Source organism: Candoia aspera, chromosome 5 (genome assembly GCF_035149785.1).
Source record: "Candoia aspera isolate rCanAsp1 chromosome 5, rCanAsp1.hap2, whole genome shotgun sequence".
Taxonomy (NCBI): domain Eukaryota; kingdom Metazoa; phylum Chordata; class Lepidosauria; order Squamata; family Boidae; genus Candoia; species Candoia aspera.
This window is the reverse complement of record NC_086157.1, coordinates 79,979,923-79,989,227: the sequence shown is the minus strand read 5'-3', so window position 1 is coordinate 79,989,227 and position 9,305 is coordinate 79,979,923. Positions and strand designations below refer to the sequence as shown.

General features: G+C 40.1%; 1 protein-coding gene across 3 annotated transcripts in view; it reads left to right on the top strand.

Moving 5' to 3' along the window:
- Positions 1–990: 990 nt before the first annotated feature.
- Positions 991–9,305, top strand: part of PHLDB2 (pleckstrin homology like domain family B member 2) — a 77,318-nt gene continuing 69,003 nt past the window's right edge. For 2 of the 3 annotated variants that reach the window (XM_063305563.1, XM_063305561.1), the window contains exon 1: positions 992–1,150. The gene's annotated coding sequence lies outside the window, so the exon portion shown is untranslated. Of the gene's footprint in view, positions 1,151–9,305 lie in introns of all 3 variants that reach the window. The other variant, XM_063305562.1, reaches the window with a different exon arrangement.

Genomic DNA, 9,305 nt, shown 5'->3' with positions numbered 1-9,305 from the left:
AAGACGGCCGAAAGAACACAGCTGGATTCATGTGGGAGTGGGGCTGCAGCAGTCATCCTTTTCCTGTGAGTTTGAGCGCCGTCCAACTTCTGGACGGGAGAACAAGGAGGGAGAAGAAAGGCAAAGCGTTTTCTCTCTCCTCCCTGGCTCGCCTTTCTTGAAACCTAGCTCTATTTTTTTGCTGATGTCAGAGCAATAGGAAGCTGACTCATGGTGAAAAACTCTTCGTTGCTCTCCTAGCCTGCCCTTTGCAGAAAATCGGTCCAAAGTTTACAGGATAAATTTGTCAGTCTGAAAGCAGCAGCCTGCACTCCGCCTCCGGGCGCATTTGTTCGAGCGATTTGCTTGCATGATGTCACCGGAGAGTAATTCTGGCGGGGATTTTTTTTTATTCACCAGCCAGGAGTTGTGCCTGCGAGTCGCTCTCTTCTGTAATGCGCCCTCCAGCGATCGGGTAAGCAGAAGGTGCCAGCGGTGGCTGATACGAAGCGTGTGGCATAGGAGGTACTGTGCCTTTAAAGTCACTTCCAGGAGGTCTGAAGGAAACGCTGCTCACCGGACCAAACGTGCAATCCCATTACGAAGCTGAACATGAAGACGCAGAATGGTCTTTCTTTCACACTCAGAAAAGGTTTAGCTGAACTTACTACCGGGTATAAAAGCGCAGCTGTATTTTCGTGGGGTGGTCTGGAGTGCATTGGATGTAAGATGAAGTTAATGTAAGCACGCCACAATATTACTTCCCTTGGTGCCACAAACTCACTGTTCGGCGCACATAAAAAGGATGCAGAGTGATTCGGTAAAAAGCCCTTTCAAACGCCCCTTACATCCACGAGAAACTGGGCATGACATTACAGTTTCTTTCTCCCCTTTTTTAATCGTCTCTTCGGTCCTACCTTCTAACTCTTGTCCCGAAGGGAATGAACCATTCCAGGAGCGGGAGGGGTGGCTGGTTCTTCTGTTGGGAAACGGAGGTGGGGTACCCTAATGGGCGGGACTGATTGTTGCTTCAGTTGAGCTTGGGGGAGGAGAAGGAGGGGCTGGATCCTGTCCGGCTAGGAAGGAAAGGCTCCAGTTAGCAAGTGTTGGAAAACGACTCTCTGAGGTGGCTCGAGAGAAAAGGATGTACAAAAAGCTGGAGGACGGAGAGGTGAGTGTGGATCGACGCTGGGACCCAGACAGCTTTTGTCCTGTGCGCGCGAGGGAGCGAGCGGAGGATCTGACTGGGTGGGAAGGCAGCTTCGCAGCGAAAGGGGCATCGCGTGAGAAGGGATTGCGCCCGCGGAGTCCGGAAACCGAACAACCAGTCCAAGAGGAAACGTTTAACACTGCCCCCTTGTTTGTCCTCCTCCCCCTCCATTTATCCTCTGCTATTACTATTTTAGAGCTCAAAACCTTCTCACTTCTTCTCAGTAGCAGCCTATTTTATCTGAAGTGAGGTGAACGTTTAGTTGGGCGGCGCTTTCCATGCATTGAATCTTGCCGTCCTTTTCTTTAGCACTCCGGGATGCTTTATTCCTCCCCAGTTTCGCACATGTCTGCTGCGGGATTGCTTAGATTAGGCTTCCAAGTCTTCGGAGTAAAATGGGGCACCCAGCGTTTGAAGTCGAAGTACTGCTGACTTCGTGTAACTGTTCCCCTCCGCTGGGAATAATGTACTACGCAAAAGCTTTGGCTAGACCCCCCTGGAGCTGAGGAGATTAGCGCTTGCCTTGAGAGAGATTTTATGAAAACACAACTAAGCAATTTTCTCTCACGTAGGATTTGATTCTTAAGTACTTCTTCCCCTAGGGATTTCTTACTTGGTATGTATTTCTCTATTAGTTGTACTTTGAAAAAGTGACTTGGTTAAACAAAGCTTTTTAATACTTTATTGCTTCTTCCTCTGGGGATTTTTAATACAGGAACAGCTCTTCCAGTGGGATGTGGCTAGTGTAATTTAAAATAGAGCTCAGGGAATTGCTCTACAGGAAACCAGCAAATGAAGATCCATATTTACTGTTTGTATGCAAGCACATGGACATTGATTGTTGTATTTATTTATTTGTCAAATTTATATGGCTGCCCATCTCACACAAAGCGACTCTGGACAGCATACAATAAAACCAACAATTAAAGCATTCTACAAAACCACTTGAAAAGAGTGTATGAAAGATAAGAAAGAGGAGGTAGAGGTACATCTTTCATAAGCTAACATCCTTTTAGCTATTTGCTTAATACTAAAAGGATAACAGCTTCAGGTTGGGCCCATTCTAAGCCATAATAGGTTTTGGTGCTCTTTTGAAAGGGCCGAAGATAGTGATATGAGAGCCCTTGATACTTACATCAGAGAAAGCAATTTTATAAACAAGGAACAGATGGCAGAGGTTTGCAAGGCCAGGAAAAGAACAGACAGAAATCAATTGACTCAAAAAAGTGCAAAGAGGCAGCCCAGGAGTTGAAACCTGGATCTGACAGATGGATAAAAACATGTATGTTTGTATTTCATACATGCTGCCATATAGAAAACTTTTTGAATATGTGGATTCCCAATTTTCCACAATAAAACTACTTCTTAGGCTTCTTGTGTCTTGGGAATGTGGAGCTGGGAATTTTAGTTATGCCTGGTATAAAACTTAGATAACTTGTCTTAGTGTGTTGTATAAACCTAGCTGACAGCCAGTTTGGTGTAGTAGTCAAGGTATCAGGCTAGAAACTGAGAGACTGTGAGTTCTAGTCCTGCCTTAGGCACATAGCCAGTTGGGTGACCTTGGGCCAGTCACACACACTCAGCCCTAGGAAGGAGGCAATGGCAAACCACTTTTGAAAAACCTTGCCAAGAAAACTTCAGGGACTTGTCCAGGCAGTCTCCAAGAACTGGACATGATTGAAGGGATTAAAAAAAACCCTAGCTGCTGTAATTTGTAAAGTGGTTTATGGTGTAGCATGATTTATGAATCCATAGTATCGCAGAGTATTGTACTGTATAGCAGTATGTTGTACTACTACAAGTCCCACAACAGGAAATTATCTTCCTTTTAACCTCTCTGGAGCCCCATTCTTTTCAAATTGCCAAAGGATGAGTAGTAGGATTCTACCCTTATTGTGGCATTATTGTAGACTCATCAGTTGTATAAAATGCTACTTATTTATTTCTCAATAACATCAGTAAGCAACCCACAGCCAGCATGTGATCTGGAAAATCCCACTGACTCCTCTCCTACCCTAACCCCAGCACAGAGATTGCTGTTCTAATCCTGGAATTTGGTGGAAAGAAACAAGATTTTGCTAATTATTTGCTGGAAGGAAGACTTTTAACTTTCTCCAGTGGTACCCTTCTGTAAGTCCACCATGGTTTCTCCACTTTGCAGATCAGTTATTTGGCACAGTAGGAGAAGTATAATTTGGGGGAGCAAAAAGACTGTTAACATCTTTGTGTAGCTCTGTGATTGGAAACCTTTGGTCCATTGGCCTAATCTAATTTTACCATGCTGACCTCTCTATCCCATGGAGCCTTAAGGAAGGCCCCCTACATTTCTCCTGACACCAACTTGTGTCATTTGTTGAAAGTGTGCCTGCCAGGATGATTCCGGTTAGCTCATGAATCTTTATAATGTAATAAATCTGTTATTCTTTAAGGTGCCATAAGTGACATTAAGCATGTTGGATAAAAGTGGTAAAAAATGGGGCTCTGCATCTAGTCTGATAGATTCTAAGAGCTGGGAGGCAAAGCTTTAAATCTTACCACTGTCTAAAACTGCAGGGTGCTTTCCCTTAATGGATTTACAAGAGCTGTTTGTTGGCCCATTCCTATGCTATTGCATTTTCTAAATGGGAACTTGTGCAGGTGAGATGCTGAAATAACTTGCACATTTCTGTGGGAGAAGTACAGAAAAGTGTGAGGCATTTCAAACACTGTTACTACTGATATTATCCACAGTTGCTTTAGTAACATCTAAACAACTACTATGTGTAAAATGGAAATAATGGTAAAGTATTCTGTATTTTGCAAAGTACTGGACAGAGGAGCAGTTACATATGAAAGCTGTTATTGTGTCACTGCTAGATTCCCTTAAGTATTGTTCCAGTCTACCAGTGCTTTGTAGGTGACTGATTTGGTAATGCCGGTCACATGTACTGAGCAGAGCTTTGAATACACACATAATAATTAACTGCCTTGCAGAACTGTGTTAACTGCCATGCAAAGCAAGTTACAGAGCTCTGATGTCAGCTTGATTCTTGTTCCCACTTCGAGACAACTATGTGGGAGGTTGAGAGTGCCTGTTTCTTGGAATGAGTTCCTGAAGATTTCTAAAATAAAAAAAAATTAATGACAGCTCCTTCAAAATGTGGGAGGGTGGGGGAGAGGACTTAAAAGAAATATTCCTTATCAAGAAAAAACCTCTCTGGAGCCAGGCCTTTAGAAGGTGACAGCAAGTTGACCCAAGATTACTTGGGAGGTGCATCCTTGTCAGTAGCCAGTGCCAGAGGCACTGGGAGCCTATTTTATATACAATTGTCCAACTGATAAAGGAAATACATGTTACAAATTCTTTCAGCAACATATTTGAAAATGCTCTCAGTTTCACACATTTCAAGAAGTAGACATTTGCAACTGGGATTCAGCATGTTTTCCTGATATTAATACAGTGTGTAATATCTACTTTATAGTACATCTGTATCCTTCATTAATATCAGCCTTTCAGAAGAAACTGGGGATTTAAGAACATTTTCACATCTGATGTTATACTTCAGCACTTTGAAAAATTTCTTGCAGCTGTAATGGGAATGTTATTCCTAGGTTGGCTGGAAAAAAAAAGATTTGCTGTTTTTCCACTTTATATCCAAATTAAAAGCACACAAGAGGTTCAAAGATGCATTCCACATGACATCTGAAAGTATGCCAAGTTTGCTTAATATAATGCTTTTGTATCTAAGCTGGCTTTTATCACTGGCATATTTGTATGATAAAAACAATGTTAGGAATATCATTGGATTATCTTAAAGTTTTACATGCTTAAATATTATTTTGATACTAGTTTTATAACTGGTGTAAGACAGTGAGATAGGATGGGGATACAAATCTTGTTTTAAAAATAAATAATTTTGAAGACATTGTGGTTGTGAACAATTAAGAGAAGCATACTTTCTAAGTATACTCACACCCATGCATATGTTCTGAAGTTGTAATACTTGGAGTTGCATATGAGACTTTCTTGAGTGTGTAGATTGAGACCCCTGTAATGATCCATCCTGTTCTATCACTAATGAGATTTTACTTACATATGGAGAAACTGTTCTGATTCTGACTAAAAGCCTTGGGCTCAGTCACATGAGGCTATGAAATAAACATACTCTTATGGTTACATTGGACACAGTCATATATGCCAATATGGAAGAAAAGCATACATACATGAAAAGGCAGTTTTGTGTAGTGGTGAAAGCATCAGACTAGAAACTGGGAGACCTTGAGTTCTAGTCCTGCCTAGGGCATGAAGCCAACTTGGTGACCTTGGGCTAGTCACTGTCTTTCAGCCGTAGGAAGAAGGTAATGGCAAACCGCTTCCAAAAAAACCTAGCCAAGAAAACTGCAGGGACTAGCCCAAGCAGTCGCCAGGAGTCAAAGACTGACTCGAAGGTGCACACACACTTGAAGACAAGCCCCACTGGACTCAGTGGGACTTTCTTTAGATAAATATATGTGAGGTCAAACTGCATGTTACTTAATAGAAATAAACCAAAATAATTGGTGAATACTTTGGAAGAAGGACTGATTAATTATGATCCTAAGGTTTGAAACATGAAAATAGAGATTTTTAAAAATATTGAACTGGCAAAGTAAATGAGAACGTGGAGATAAGTCATTTAATAGTTTCAGTACAAAAAAAGCAGGGACAATAAGAAGTACAAATCTTGCCTCCTTCTCCCCTATCTCATATTTTAACTATTGTGCTACTAAATGGGTAGGAAACAGATACATGGCTGTGTGTGAATGCCAATTGTCTCCTCTTTTTGAAGTCCTATAATCATAGAAGTAGGATCTACATTATTCTCGAATTCATTGCTCCCCAGCCTAGTTTTTTCCAGATACGTTGGCACCAACATTCCCAGAATCTCCAACTTGCATTGTCTGATTAGAGAAGAATGCTTTTAGTCAGTTTGCATGGGTCTAAAGATGTTTTCCCCAGTACATGGTTGGCATCTTCTGCCTGCATAGGGCTGAGGCACTTTTCAGTTGCCAGCACATAACGTGCCTCAAATTAGAAATAAGTCTTACAAAATGGTTTATAGCAATCCTTTAGGGAACAAGGTCTAATTCAGAGACTTTATTTTGGTGAAACAGTACTCTAAATAGCAAAAGTTTTTTTTTAGGAATGCAGACATATTACTCTGCTGTGTGTTCATAGTATTGAGTATTTGTATGTGTGTGTGTTTTATCAATTATTATTGCTTTAAAAAACAGTCATCTTTCTAAATTAGAGATAAGCAAAGTACATTGGTCAAATTTAGTCTCTGAGTAGTGTTTCCAGCCCAGTGGTATGAAGTGATAAATGGATTTGGTCCAGTTTACTTTGAGGGGAAGGACAGCGGAAACTGCAGCCTGCTACTTTCCATGTTCTCTTCAGAATAAACATTTTGTACAACTGTACATAGTCATAAAATGAACTGATATATTTATTATCTGTAGCAGTGTTTCTCAACTTTGGCAACTTTAAGATGGGTGGACTTCAACTCCCAGAATTCTGGGAGTCGAAATCCAGCCATCTTAAAGCTGCCAAGGTTGAGAAACATTGATCTATAGTATGGATTATGTAGAAGAATGCTTTGATCTTTAAGTGACTAATTGCTTAGCTTCATCAGTTGCCAAGAATATATAGATCACATAACTCTCCATTCTTTCCAGTGACCATCCAGATATGATATACAGTATGCAGACAGACCTTGAAGGAAATAATCATTTTTTATGTTGCAGTGGAATACATGAATTTTGAATGTGGAAGATCAAGTTTTTAAATACTTCACTTTACATACTGCATTTCCTGTGTAAACTAAAAGTGCCATATGTGGCAGGCGTCCTCTGATTTATCCTTGCAATAAAAAGAGTGTGAAATTGGTTGAACCATCTACCAGTGAAGTATCTAGTGAAGTTGTCAGCAATCCCAGACTGATACTTTATGTGTTTATAGTATGCCTTTGGTTAATGAGGTGTCTTCCTCCATCCATAAGCATTTCTTTCCCCAACCAAAGAGGTGTCCTGAGAGTCTGTGGAGCACACCATAATTTCCCCTTAAGCTGTGCTTCTCTTTCTTTCCCCTAAGAAAGAAACACGTTTCTATGGTTTGCCCTGAGAGAGAGGGAGAGAGTTGCCACCATCCACTTAGAAACATGTGAAAGAAGGTTGTCAACCCGTTCTAAACTTACTGTGTAATTCAATCAGTGTTAGTTTTCTTAATAATAAACTCAATAAATTTCTCAAAAATAATCTCTAAATATCCAAAATGTAACTTAGCAATAAAGGTCTAGAAATAAATATCCAAAATGTAACTTAGCAATAAAGGTCTAGATTTAGTTTCAGTAGGTTTCTGTATCATTGGTTATCCTTTCATCTTTAAGACATTCCCTTTAGAGACTAACTAAACAACTAACAAAAAACTTACTATGCAACTTCTGGCTAATTTTGTATTGCAAGTGTTTGTATTTAAATGGTTGCATTACAGTTTTTTTGTTTGTTTTTATCTTTGTGTTGTTTGCTTCCTTTCTGAAATCTATTATCCAACATAGTAACATTTTTATAACTTGGTATTGTTATGAGTATGGATGGTGAGCAGGAGGGGGCCCCTATCCAGGGGGGGAAACGCATGCGTAGTTTAGAGGCTTTGAACTATCCTTCAGAGAGACTCAGAGCAGACCCGCCTTGAGTTTTGGGGTATATCTGTCTGGGTTTCCCACGCTCCTTCAGTTTGGTAGGATTTTTCTGTCTACTATAGTAGTTAATAAACACTAGAAACAATCTCTTCGTCTCAGTGTGGTCTTTTGCTTAAGTCAGGACATCAATCCTGCATTTATTGGAGAAGAAAGGATTACAAGAGAATAAGCAGAGAAATGGGAATGCACATTGAAAGTTATGCGCTAGCACCAGCTGTTTGCCTAGCCTGGTCTAAGAGCCACAAGCTGCTTATGAGGCAAGCAAAAGCCTTCAGTGTGAAACTGATTAGGGTCTTGTCAATTGCAGGCAGCAGCTTCCCCTCAGTGGGTTCTAATCAACTAATTAAGGTCACAGCTGAGTTTGTTAATTTGCAGTTAGCACTTTTTAGGGAAGTGCTGCCCTGCAGAGAAAAGCAGTTCGGGAAGAGATTGCTTGTTTAGCCATCTCTGCTCTGCAGGAGGATTTGCCAAAAGTTGTTTGCTTGGGTTTTTATTTCTAAATTTAAAAGAAAAGATCTAAACTGTAACTGAAGTAGCCAAGCATTACCAGTCGATTAGTGCCTTTGGTAGGTAGGTGGTCATATGATGATAGATATGCTGAGTGCATCTATAACCAAATCTTATTTTACTGCCCATCTATGTTTGGAGGAGAAGGCATTCATAGCAACTTATTACTTGCAGTAGATAACTTAGATGTCTGACTTGGATCCTAATATCCAAGTTGTCCATCTCTCTCCAAAATCCTCTTTGCACTTTGAAAAATTCATGCTGAGTGATGAAAAGCAAGAATGGAATAAGTAGCACAAGGAGTGTTTTGGCAAAAAGATGGAAGCAATGACCTACACACCCCTCCAAGAATCATGTGACTTCTACTTGGACAGTGCCATTTTATATCCAACTATATATTTTGTTGTATTGGGATATGTCAGATTTTCCTCCTAGCAATTTGGAAACAATCCAAAGAACAAGTCTCTCAGAGCTCTGATTAATACTTACTCATTAGAAGAAAAGTTAAGGTTAAAATACAAGAATTACATGGAGTATTCTGCTTTCAAATGAGAAACATCTCTATAAGCAATATTGTCTAACACCACTTTTGCACATTTTCTTGCACTTTTTTAATGTAGAGGGAAAGAAGTCTCTGGTTAAGGTGGAGCAACTTTAATCTAAAATGCTATTATCTTTATTAGTATAAGACATAACTCTCACAGTACTAATATTAATTTTTAATTTGTTAAGCCTGTCAGTGATGATATATTTCCTCAACCCATGAGGTATTTGCAACAGGAGCCTTCCTTTCCCTAATAATTATATTAAACGATTAAACTATTTTCCTCTTAAATTCATAGCCTTGCAGCTTATGTTGATAGAGTATTCCCTTTCTCCTCCTCCCTAATATT